Below are 9,881 nucleotides of genomic sequence, written 5' to 3' on the forward strand. Positions count from 1 at the left end.
CCCCAGATCTCCTGCCTCTCCTTCCTGAAGCTCTCTCTGCTAGTTTTCTCCCTGTCCTTCTCCTGCTTCCTGGGGCTAAGGTTGCATGCGTTTGAGTGGGGAGAAGCCCTCGGCACACATGTGCAAGAATTTCAGTTAACCAACCAACCAAAAATCTTGCCCTACGAATAAAAAGTATTTGTTTCACTAAATCACTGTACTGCTGTTGGAGATTTGAAAAAGAGCCCGGTCTGTCTCAGAACTACAGAGCAGTGGGTGATTTTTTTTTTCTTTCCCCCCACCCCCCTCTGATTTTTTTTCCCCTCCAGAACCATCATTTCTAATGCATTTCCAATTCAGTTCCAGGTTTGATTGTAGGCTGGTCTTAGCGGGAGTACATTAATAATGATAAAATAAGGGAGCATGCTTCTTTGAGTCCAACACTGGAGAAATTTAGCAAACAAATAGGAGTTGTTAAACTCCGCAATCAAATCTACTGAATTGATTCCACTCCCACACTTTCCTCTGTGCAAGGGAGAAGGGGCAGCCAACAGCCCCACGCTCCACGTCTCCGTTGGGGAAGCAGCATGGCATGAGCAGGGGCTCAACGGATAAGAACAAAGGCCGCCCTACTACAAAAGCCCACTCTTCCCTGATGCTGGAGTAGAGCTGGGTCCCCCCAAAAGCCTCACCAGTTGAGCCAGGAGTGGGTGTGACCTATGGTGATTCCTGGCTTCTGGCTTCTAATCCAGCCATTCTCTCTGGTTGCACTTCTCTTCTAATGGAGGCTGGTGTGAGGCAGGAGTTATCAACCAGGAGAACTGATCCCTTTCCCACCGGCCCTGCTTCTACAAGGACACCCTTCATTTTTGTTGAACGAGGTGGGGCTTCGCATGGGAAACGGGCAGAATAATGCCAGCCAGCCAGCGAGACGGCCCCGGGAAGAGCCGGCACTTAGGGATCCGATCGGATCTGTCCTCGTAGCTCTCCCCATGTCCCATTCGCGGGACCGACTCTGAGAACACGCAAGATGTCCCCTGCCTGGAATTCCAATTGGGCGCTTTTCTCTCTACCTTTGTTCTTCTGCACTGATAGTTTTTAAAATGAAAGCTCTAATCTGTATTATATAGGATCATTAATTTCTGCATTTTACACTTGAGCAACAGCATTCTGATTATCTGCTGCAATGAAAAGTAAGCAGCCCCCTTCCTGCAGACTTAATTACTTACTGCAGGGTCTGTCCCTTCCCCGTTCTCACAGGCAATCTGCAAATGGGGTCAGAAGCATGATCGGAAACCCAATTATCCATTGGGTAGAGAGAACAAACATGGAAACGGAGATGCACTCGACCCCTTTGGCCGTGCCCCGCCCATGACATCAGCCACCTCTCGGAGGCCTCGGCCCCGACTGGGAGGAGATGAAGCAAACGCAGCGGTGAACCCCCCGTCCCCAAAGAAACAGTCCGACTCCGGAGCTGACCCCCAAGAGTCGGTCGTTTCTCTGCCCGGGCCTGGGCTTTAGAGAAGGAGATTCAGACAGCTTCGTTTTAAAGCTCAGATTCGAGCATTAGCCCCTCCAGAGAATTTAAAGAACTTCCTTGGACTCATTGACCACGGTGGCTTTACAGAAAAGCAATGAGAGGCAATGCATCCACTCCGGAACAACCGTAGGGGAGAAATAGATGTTCCAATTAGCATCCCCACCATTCTTCTCTAAACCGTCCATCCTCTGGGCGAGGACGACTGCGGCCTCTGTTTTCCCGTCGCCTTCAAAAAGATCTTTAACCGTCAGCGGGCACGCACTGTCGGGGGCGAGTCATTTTTCTTCAAACTTCCCACTTTTTCCACCCCGGAGATGAAGCGCAGAACGGGCATTGCCGGGTTCTCTCTAGTTACACTTGTACGAAAAATGTCTCGTAGATTTAGATCCCTCCTCTCAGAGAATTTAATGGACAGTAATAGAATTTTAGAACATAAATGAAATGCTGGTCAATTTATATTAACGGGGATAATCGTGTTTACTTGCAATATTTATAGGGATGCTAACATGTTGATCTAATTTATAAGACTGAAGCGTAAGACCACTATTGTTTAAAAATTTGCATAAAAAGCAATAGTGAAAGAAAATGATAAAATATTTAAAGAACACACGGGGAAATGAGTCAATAAAAACCTCGGTTAACACTAAGAGATCGTTCAGTCCCATTTGGAATTTGCTCACTTGAATACATTGCATATAATTACATACAAGCAGCCACAATGGCGGAAGCTCAAAATAGATCAGATGCAAGCCAACATTATTTATAGGTTGAATTTGCTGGAAGACAACATTTGAAAAGGTTTTACATTTGTCGATAAACAACTCCCGTTAAACCATCAGGAGATTTGTCGAACGAGTTGCTCGCTGGGTTCAAATGGGGCTGGGGAGGGAAATGAGGTCTCTGTGTGACCTTAAGAGTTCCGATCGTCTTCCGAGGACCGTTGTTTTGAAACGAACACCGGGGCCATCGAGGGATTCTGCTGCTCAAAGCTTCCTCCTCCCTGCACAGCCGGCACAGAACGAACACCTCCCTGGCTAGAGAGGCCGTCTGTCTCGCTCGCTACGGGACGATCCTGGTTTCCAGGCTCCCTCCACTCAGCTCTTGCCTCCCCATAGCCTGTGGCTCAGATGCCACGTCCCTGTTTACAGAGCCTCGGCTCCAACAGTTGTGCTGAGTTCAGCATACACTGGGCACAGAGGTTCCTAGACAACCGGAAGAGCCAAAATGTTGGTTTACCTCTCACAGAAGGCCTTGCTCTTTTACAGGAGTAGAATGCTACAGGAGTTTGGCTTGGGCAAGGCTCTGGGGCCCCGATTCCCCTGACCCGTGGCCTGCGAGGAGCACCAGGGATTTCCTAAGAACCAGAGAAGGAAGGTCAAGCTTTCTCCACCTCCTGCCAAGCTCCCCACCCATCCCCACAACGCAACGCGGACTCCATTGTGATGTGTAGAGGGCAGTGAAGAGAAGCCCAGGCATAACCGCTGTGACGCGATGGCAGGACTACCGCTAGGAAACAGCCACCGCCGTGTCCCGGATCGGGGGGACCCCGAAAGCCTTGAAGAGTAGGAAGATTTCAGGTTAATGGATCATCAGAAAATTCTCTTTATCCAGAAATGTGTAGTTTTGGAGTGAACTGCCTCCAGATCAGCCTTTCTGGGAGCACCTCTGCCTCTGCCTTGCCCTCCCGCCCCGGCTGAGTGGAGGGAAGGGGGAAGTGCGGCGGTGTGCGAAATTAATTAACATCAAGCCTTACCTAAGTTTCAGGGCTGGCTTTCATTTAGTTCTAGTTTGGGATGAAGGTCCGGGTCAGTTCTTATTTTCTCCTAATCAATTCATCCATCAGTAATTATAATTGCCTTTCTCCCAGTCCTTAATTACCTCTCTCCCCCAGTCTTCTCTGAATTCCAAGATTTCTTTTGTGTGCTCCTAAGGAAGACTCTGTAGCTGTCGCTGTTGGCCTTTCAGGTGGGAAGCTTGGCTTCTGCCCTACTTGGCAGCCCGTTCCCCTTCTTCTTTCTGACAAAGGGGGCCCTGGAGCTTCGAGCATCCTTAGCAAGAAGCTAAGTGCCCCGGCCCCCAGCATCGGTGTTCTATCCACCCCCACTTCACCAAATGGGGTGCCAAGACAAGATTCCACAGTTGACACAACGATGGTTTTCTCTATTCTCAAACTGTGGGGCCGAACCCAACCCCACTCCCAGATGTGCCTCGCTGGCCTGTGAGAAATAACCCCCGCAAGCCCGATATCTGGGTGGTCGTCCCCTCCTCCCACCCCTCCCACAGAGCAGCAGTGGGAGTGACCGGGAGGTGTGGATGCTCAGCAGCCAGAAGCAGGCCAAACCAAAGAGGGGTATTAGGTGGGGAGGCGAGGGGTGAGGGGCAGGGCATGCAAAAATGCCAATCTTGGACCTGAGGCGGCCGCCAGCTCCCTCTCTGGTGACTGTGGGGCATTTTTGGCCACTTCTCCAGATGAGAAGCTGCCCAGGGAGGAGAAATCAAAATGACAAGGGGGCTGGGGGAATGGGAGGAGGAAGTGGCACCCAGGGTGAGATTTTAAAAGATGAGACCTTCTTAATTTTGAGTGGCAAAATGCCAGTCTGAAGGCACATGGCCAGAATAGACCACTGTATGCTTACGGATCCGGTTCCGCAACGAAAGAGGAAAGTAAGATGTTCTGCGATCTAGAAAGTTTCGGAGTTTTAAGAGGAAAAAAATAATTTTGCTTGTAACTGTAATAAGGATCTGAAAGTATTCAAACCCGGCCACAAACATGGTTTGTTGGTGTTTTTAAGAATGAGGAGTTTTCTTGAAAAAGAACACTGGGACATTTTGTTACAGAGAGTAAAGCATGGCGGAAGCTATGGTTGCTGGACTGGGGACAGGGAGGAATATGCCCGGGATAGCATTTTGCTCACAGAAGTGTCCTTTCTCCTGTGTTACGTAACACCGGTTGTCCTTGGGATCAGGAAGTGACTTCGGAGTTGCCAGTTTTGCTCGACACATTCCTGGCGTGAGAAAAGTGGGAAGTGTGGAAGGACGAGGCAGAGGGTAAAAAAGAAAGAAGGTAATCTAAAGATTCCCATCACAATCTGCTCTGAGCAGAAGGAGCGGGAGTCCCCGGGGGCCCTGTCGCCTTCCATTCAGAAAAACAACCTTTGACAGCACACTGCTGTGCAATCCCTAATAAGAGCAATTTGCGGTTAATGTTTTTTTTCTTCTTGAAAGGAAGACAAATAATAATGATGATGATGATGATGATGATGATAAAAATAGTATTACCTAAGCACTATGTGCCCATCATCGTACTAAGCACTGAGGCAGTACAAGGTAATCAGTTCGGACACAGTCCCTGTCCCACAAGGGGCTCAGAGTCTAAGTAGGGTGGGAAACAGGCATCGAATCCCCATTTTACAGATGATGAAACTGAAGCAAAGAGAAGTGAAGTGACTCGCCCAAGGTCACGTAACAGGTAAGTGGCGGAACCAGGATTAGAATCTGGGTCCTCCGGCGCCCAGGCCCGTGGTCTTTCCATTAAGCCACTGCTTCTCTGTTTGCAACTCAAATTCTAGGCCACAGCCTCAACACTTATTACCCGCCAGCAGTGCCAAAGCAGCCACAGTGTGCAGAGCACTTGGGAATAAACCACAGAAATACCGGACCTGGACTCTGCCCTCAAGGACCATTGGAAATCTCCTCTATAGGATCCCTACCAAGGTTTCATAGCCGGCTCTCTCCAGAGCCAGGATCAGGGTTTAGCAGCTGACTGTTTATACCTGTTCCAGGACTCCGTTCCGCTTAGAGAAGCAGCATGGCTCAGTGGCACGAGCACGGGCTTGGGAGTCAGAGGTCACGGGTTCTAATCCCCATCCGCCACTCGTCAGCTGTGTGACTTGGGGCAAGTCGCTTCACTTCGCAGCGTGGCTCAGTGGAAAGAGCACGGGCTTTGGAGTCAGAGGTCATGGGTTCGAATCCCTGCTCTGCCACTTTGGGCAAGTCACTTCACTTCTCTGTGCCTCAGTTCCCTCATCTGTAAAAGGGGGATGAAGACTGTGAGCCCCACGTGGGCCAACCTGATTCCCGTGTCTACCCCAGCGCTTAGAACAGTGCTCGGCACATAGTACGCGCTTAACAAATACCAACGTTGTTATTATTCTTCTCTGTGCCTCAGTTACCTCATCTGGAAAATGGGGATTAAGACTGTGAGCCCCAGGTGGGACAACCTGATTACCTTGAATCTACCCCAGTGCTTAGAACAGTGCTCGGCACATAGTAAGCGCTTAACAAATACCCTCATTATTATCATTATAGACACCAGAGACTGATTGACTGCCGCGGCTGTCGCAAAGGAACGTTCGCTCAGCCTGATGGTGCTGTCCAAAGGACGGAAAGTTTTGTCGTATGGAAAGCACGGGGCAACCGGTAATACTGGGGCCCTCCAGGAGATCCTGAGCTCCGAGAGAGTTTCCCAGGCCCCGTGTGCTGACACGGACGGGCATCGGACGTCTTCCAGCAGGTCCTCATTCGAGATGGTGTCAGCTACTCTCCCCATTACAGTAAGGTCAGTCTGATCCTGGCAGTGTGAGGGAGAGCCACTTTTCAATGCCCTCCCCAGTGTTTTAAAGATAAAAACTGTGTCGGTCCTTCCAACATGGGAAGCAAAACGGCAGTCAAGTCGTCTCCTCGGGCCTTGAAAAACGTACTAAGGCACTACCGCCGAACAGATTTCTTACCCCGGTGGTGCTGCGGAATTTGGAAGGAAACTGCCCTCCCTGGCTGCATGTTTGCTTTCAGGGTATGGGAAAGGATGCAGTAGCACCTCCTGGACACAAGAGGGCAATGGGCAGCTAGCACACTCCCCCCTCCCCCCCCACCCCCCCACCCCCGCCTCGACCCCCAAGAACACCTCCATCTAGACATAGGCTGAGTTGGGTTCTTGCTTCCATGCAAACTCCTTAAATATCCCATTGAAGAGGGCTGGATTCCAGATTAAGGGGCCTCAGTTTAACTGGGTTTGGAGTCTTGCACGATTCCCTAAGTTATGAGTTTGCCAAACATCTTTCAGCCTCTCAAGCGCACCGTGTTCGGGCCGCTGCCTCAGCCTGGTGCAGAGTTGCTACTGTTCTCGTCTGCCCGTCTAGACCGCAGACGTCTTATTAGACCGTAAGCCCGTCGAAGGGCAGGGACCGTCCCGATCTGTTGCCCATTTGTCCATTCCAAGCGCTTAGTTCAGTGCTCTGCACATAGTAAGCGCTCAATAGATACTATTGAATGAATGATGAAGGGAGTCGCGAGGAAAGCTGGAGAGGCCTGATGAGCCTCCCCTCCCACCGCCCATGAGCCAGTTAACCTCAGGATGAGTCGCTACTAAGACAGTTGGCCGCCGTTGAGTCCCGGGAAGCCATAAACCAGACCAGGGAGGCGGGACTGGTGAGCACAACTCTGAAAGCGTCGGTCACGCCGGCACGGGGATATCGTCACTTAGCGAGGATTGTGTCGACCGACCGTGCCGTGGGGTTCTCTCCCAAGAGCTTACCGCGGTGCTCGGCACACAGCAAGTGCTCAGTATATACCCCTTTGGATTGATCGATCAGCCCTCGACCGCCCCGCTCTGTGCCGATTCGGGCCAACCCCAGAAACACCGGGACAGATCCGGTCTACAACTCCACGGCAGTGGCAACTATTTGGTTCAGTTTTTTAAAACTCCCTCTTATGCGGGTTTGAGGGCTCAGCTGTTCTTTATCCAACTCCACTTTTAAATGATGAATTTTAATCTAGATGCTCCTCGTGATCTCTGATTAAAGCGGAATAAACCTCCAAACAAACAAAGAGCCGACTAGCAGATGGTAGCTGTTCTTAACACCACATCGAAGGCCTAGGGAGAGGTCTGGAAATAACCTGGCCCCACCTCAGAGGAATCCTCTGGGTCAGCAACAACAAGCACGAATAAAAGCTCCACTCTCTCTGATGCCGTGTAGATTGCGGCCACATCCTGAACGTTGCCTTCCAGCCTCCCCACTTAGCGACCTGTCACTGTGATTACTATTATTGCTGGCATTTGGGAAGCCCTGAACTAAGTCTTGCGATGATGACCTGAAACTCAGTAAGGCCTCCCAGACTACGTAGGGGAGGACAGCCACAGCGAACAATATGAGTGCAGTCAGGACCACAAGAAGACGGATTCAAATTCAATAGGAAAAAGTTTATCTTTGGGCAACTTCTCTGCCTCGGGCAAAACCGCCCTGGATGAAAGACCGAGACCCTTTGCGATCCCCAGTCCCCTTCCCTGAAGTCTTAGTGCCTGCCCCGGCCAGCTCCCCGTCGCCGCCAGAGCCCCGTCCTCCTGCCAAACGTGATTGGGTGGGTCAAGGTAATCGATCGTTTATTGAGTATTTACTTTGTGCAGAGAGAGCACTGTACTAAGCACTTGGAGGAGTACTTTAGAACAGACTTGGTAGACAATTTCCCTGCCCATAATCAGCTTACAGTCTCGAGGGGGGGATACAGAAATTAATATAAATAAATTATGGCTACGTACGTAAGTGCTGTGAGGTCGAGCGGGGGATGGACGAAGGGGGCAAATCCGACGGCGAGGGAGACGCGGAAGGGAGTGGGAGAAGAGGAAGTGAGGGCTTAGTCGGGGAAGGGTAGCTATCTCCCTGACTTTGGCTCATAAATTCTACAGCCTTGAGCGGAGGCACTGTATCTACCCGCTGTATTGTACGTTCACAAGTGCTTAGTATGGTGTTTGCACAAAGTGAGGGATCCATAAGTACCACTGACTGACTGTCCTTCTCCTCTCAGGAGAAGAACAGTGAGGATGGGTACCAGGGACAGTTCTCTTCCTGCTGGCAACAGTTAGCAAACTCTGTGGAGTGGTCAGGAGACCCAACTGGGCTCATTTCTCCTACATTTTCTGAATTGCCAGACACGGATTAGGACAAAGGCTAGATGACCCTTTGGCCTGGCATCAATCAATCAATGCGATTTATTGAGGGCTTACAATGTGCAGGACACTGTGCTAAGTGCTTGAGAGAGTACAAGAGAGTCAGCAGACAACAACATTGCCTACCTGCAAGGAGCATCCCGTGTAGACTATCCTGGGAGGATTGTCTATGAGTCTAATTACAGTGGAGTCCATACCTAAGAGAGCCCCGGATGAGGAGAGGAATCAATTAATCAACACCCTCCCTCCTCAAGTCGGCTGGACAATCACTCTGCCCCTCATCAAAGCTTCACTAAAGGCCCATCTCCTTCAAGAAGCCTTCCCAGACTAAGCCCCACTTTTCCTCACCTCCCACTCCCTTCTGCGTCACCCTGACTTGCTCCCTTTGCTCTTCCCCCGTCTCCCCGCTCCACGGCACTTAGCGTGGCTCAGTGGAAAGAGGCTGGGCTTGGGAGTCAGAGGTCATGAGTTCGAATCCCGGCTCCGCCACTTGTCAGCTGTGTGACTGTGGGCAAGTCACTTCACTTCTCTGTGCATCAGTTACCTCATCTGTAAAATGGGGATTAACTGTGAGCCCCACTTGGGACAACCTGCTTACCCTGTATCTCCCCCAGCGCTTAGAACAGTGCTCTGCGCATAGTAAGCGCTTAACAAATACCGACATTATTATTATGTATCTGTCATTTTTATTTATACTGATGTCTGTTTATTTGCATTGATGTCTGTCTTCCCCCCTCTAGACAGTGAGCTCGTTGTGGGCAGGGACTGTCCCTCTTTATTGCTGTACTTTCCCAAGCTCTTAGTACAATGCTCTGCATCTAGTGAATGTTCAATAAATACCACTGAATCATTCATTCATTCAATAGTATTTATTAAGTGCTTACTGTGTGCAGAGCACTGTACTAAGAGCTTGGGAGAGAATACAACAGAGTTGGTGGATACGTTACCTGCCCGTAACGAGCTTACAGCCTGAAAGGAAGCTACATCCACCCTGTTTCCTTATTCCTCAGAGACACTCTGAAAGACATTAAAACCTTTCAACCCCTTTCAACCCCTAACTGCGGCTCAGGGCTCAGCTTCTGCCCAGGAGCCTGGGCTCAGAAATCCAAACTATTACGCGGCAGAACTTTCCCAAGATAGGTAGCATCAATTGACACCCTAAGTGCTATTCCCTGGTCCGTGAGGAAGTTGAGGTTAGGAACAAACAGGAGAGGATCAGACAGATGACAGAATCTTTGTCCAAATTTAGCTGCCATGAACCCTTCAGCAAATTGTAAGGGGGCTGGGTTAGTGAGAGTGTGTCCCTCAGAAACACAGCATCCTTGGGCCAGCAAATGACCTTTCCAGAATGTAAAATCAAGTTGGAATAAACCAAATCCATTCCCTCATTACCATTTGCTTGTAGACCTCAGTGAAAAA

The 9,881-nt window shown here is 50.2% G+C and overlaps 1 long non-coding RNA gene across 2 annotated transcripts; it reads left to right on the forward strand.

Moving 5' to 3' along the window:
- The first annotated feature begins 2,713 nt into the window (after window positions 1-2,713).
- LOC114813138 lies at window positions 2,714-7,484 on the forward strand. 2 transcript variants are annotated; one of them, XR_003760750.2, is made up of 3 exons: window positions 2,714-3,096; window positions 5,828-6,077; window positions 7,295-7,484. It is a non-coding gene; the product is annotated as an uncharacterized LOC114813138 (long non-coding RNA). The 2 variants fall into 2 exon arrangements; XR_003760751.1 differs by lacking the exon at window positions 2,714-3,096 and adding an exon at window positions 4,493-4,583.
- Window positions 7,485-9,881: the final 2,397 nt, after the last annotated feature.

Source organism: Ornithorhynchus anatinus, chromosome 7 (assembly GCF_004115215.2).
Source record: "Ornithorhynchus anatinus isolate Pmale09 chromosome 7, mOrnAna1.pri.v4, whole genome shotgun sequence".
NCBI lineage: Eukaryota > Metazoa > Chordata > Mammalia > Monotremata > Ornithorhynchidae > Ornithorhynchus > Ornithorhynchus anatinus.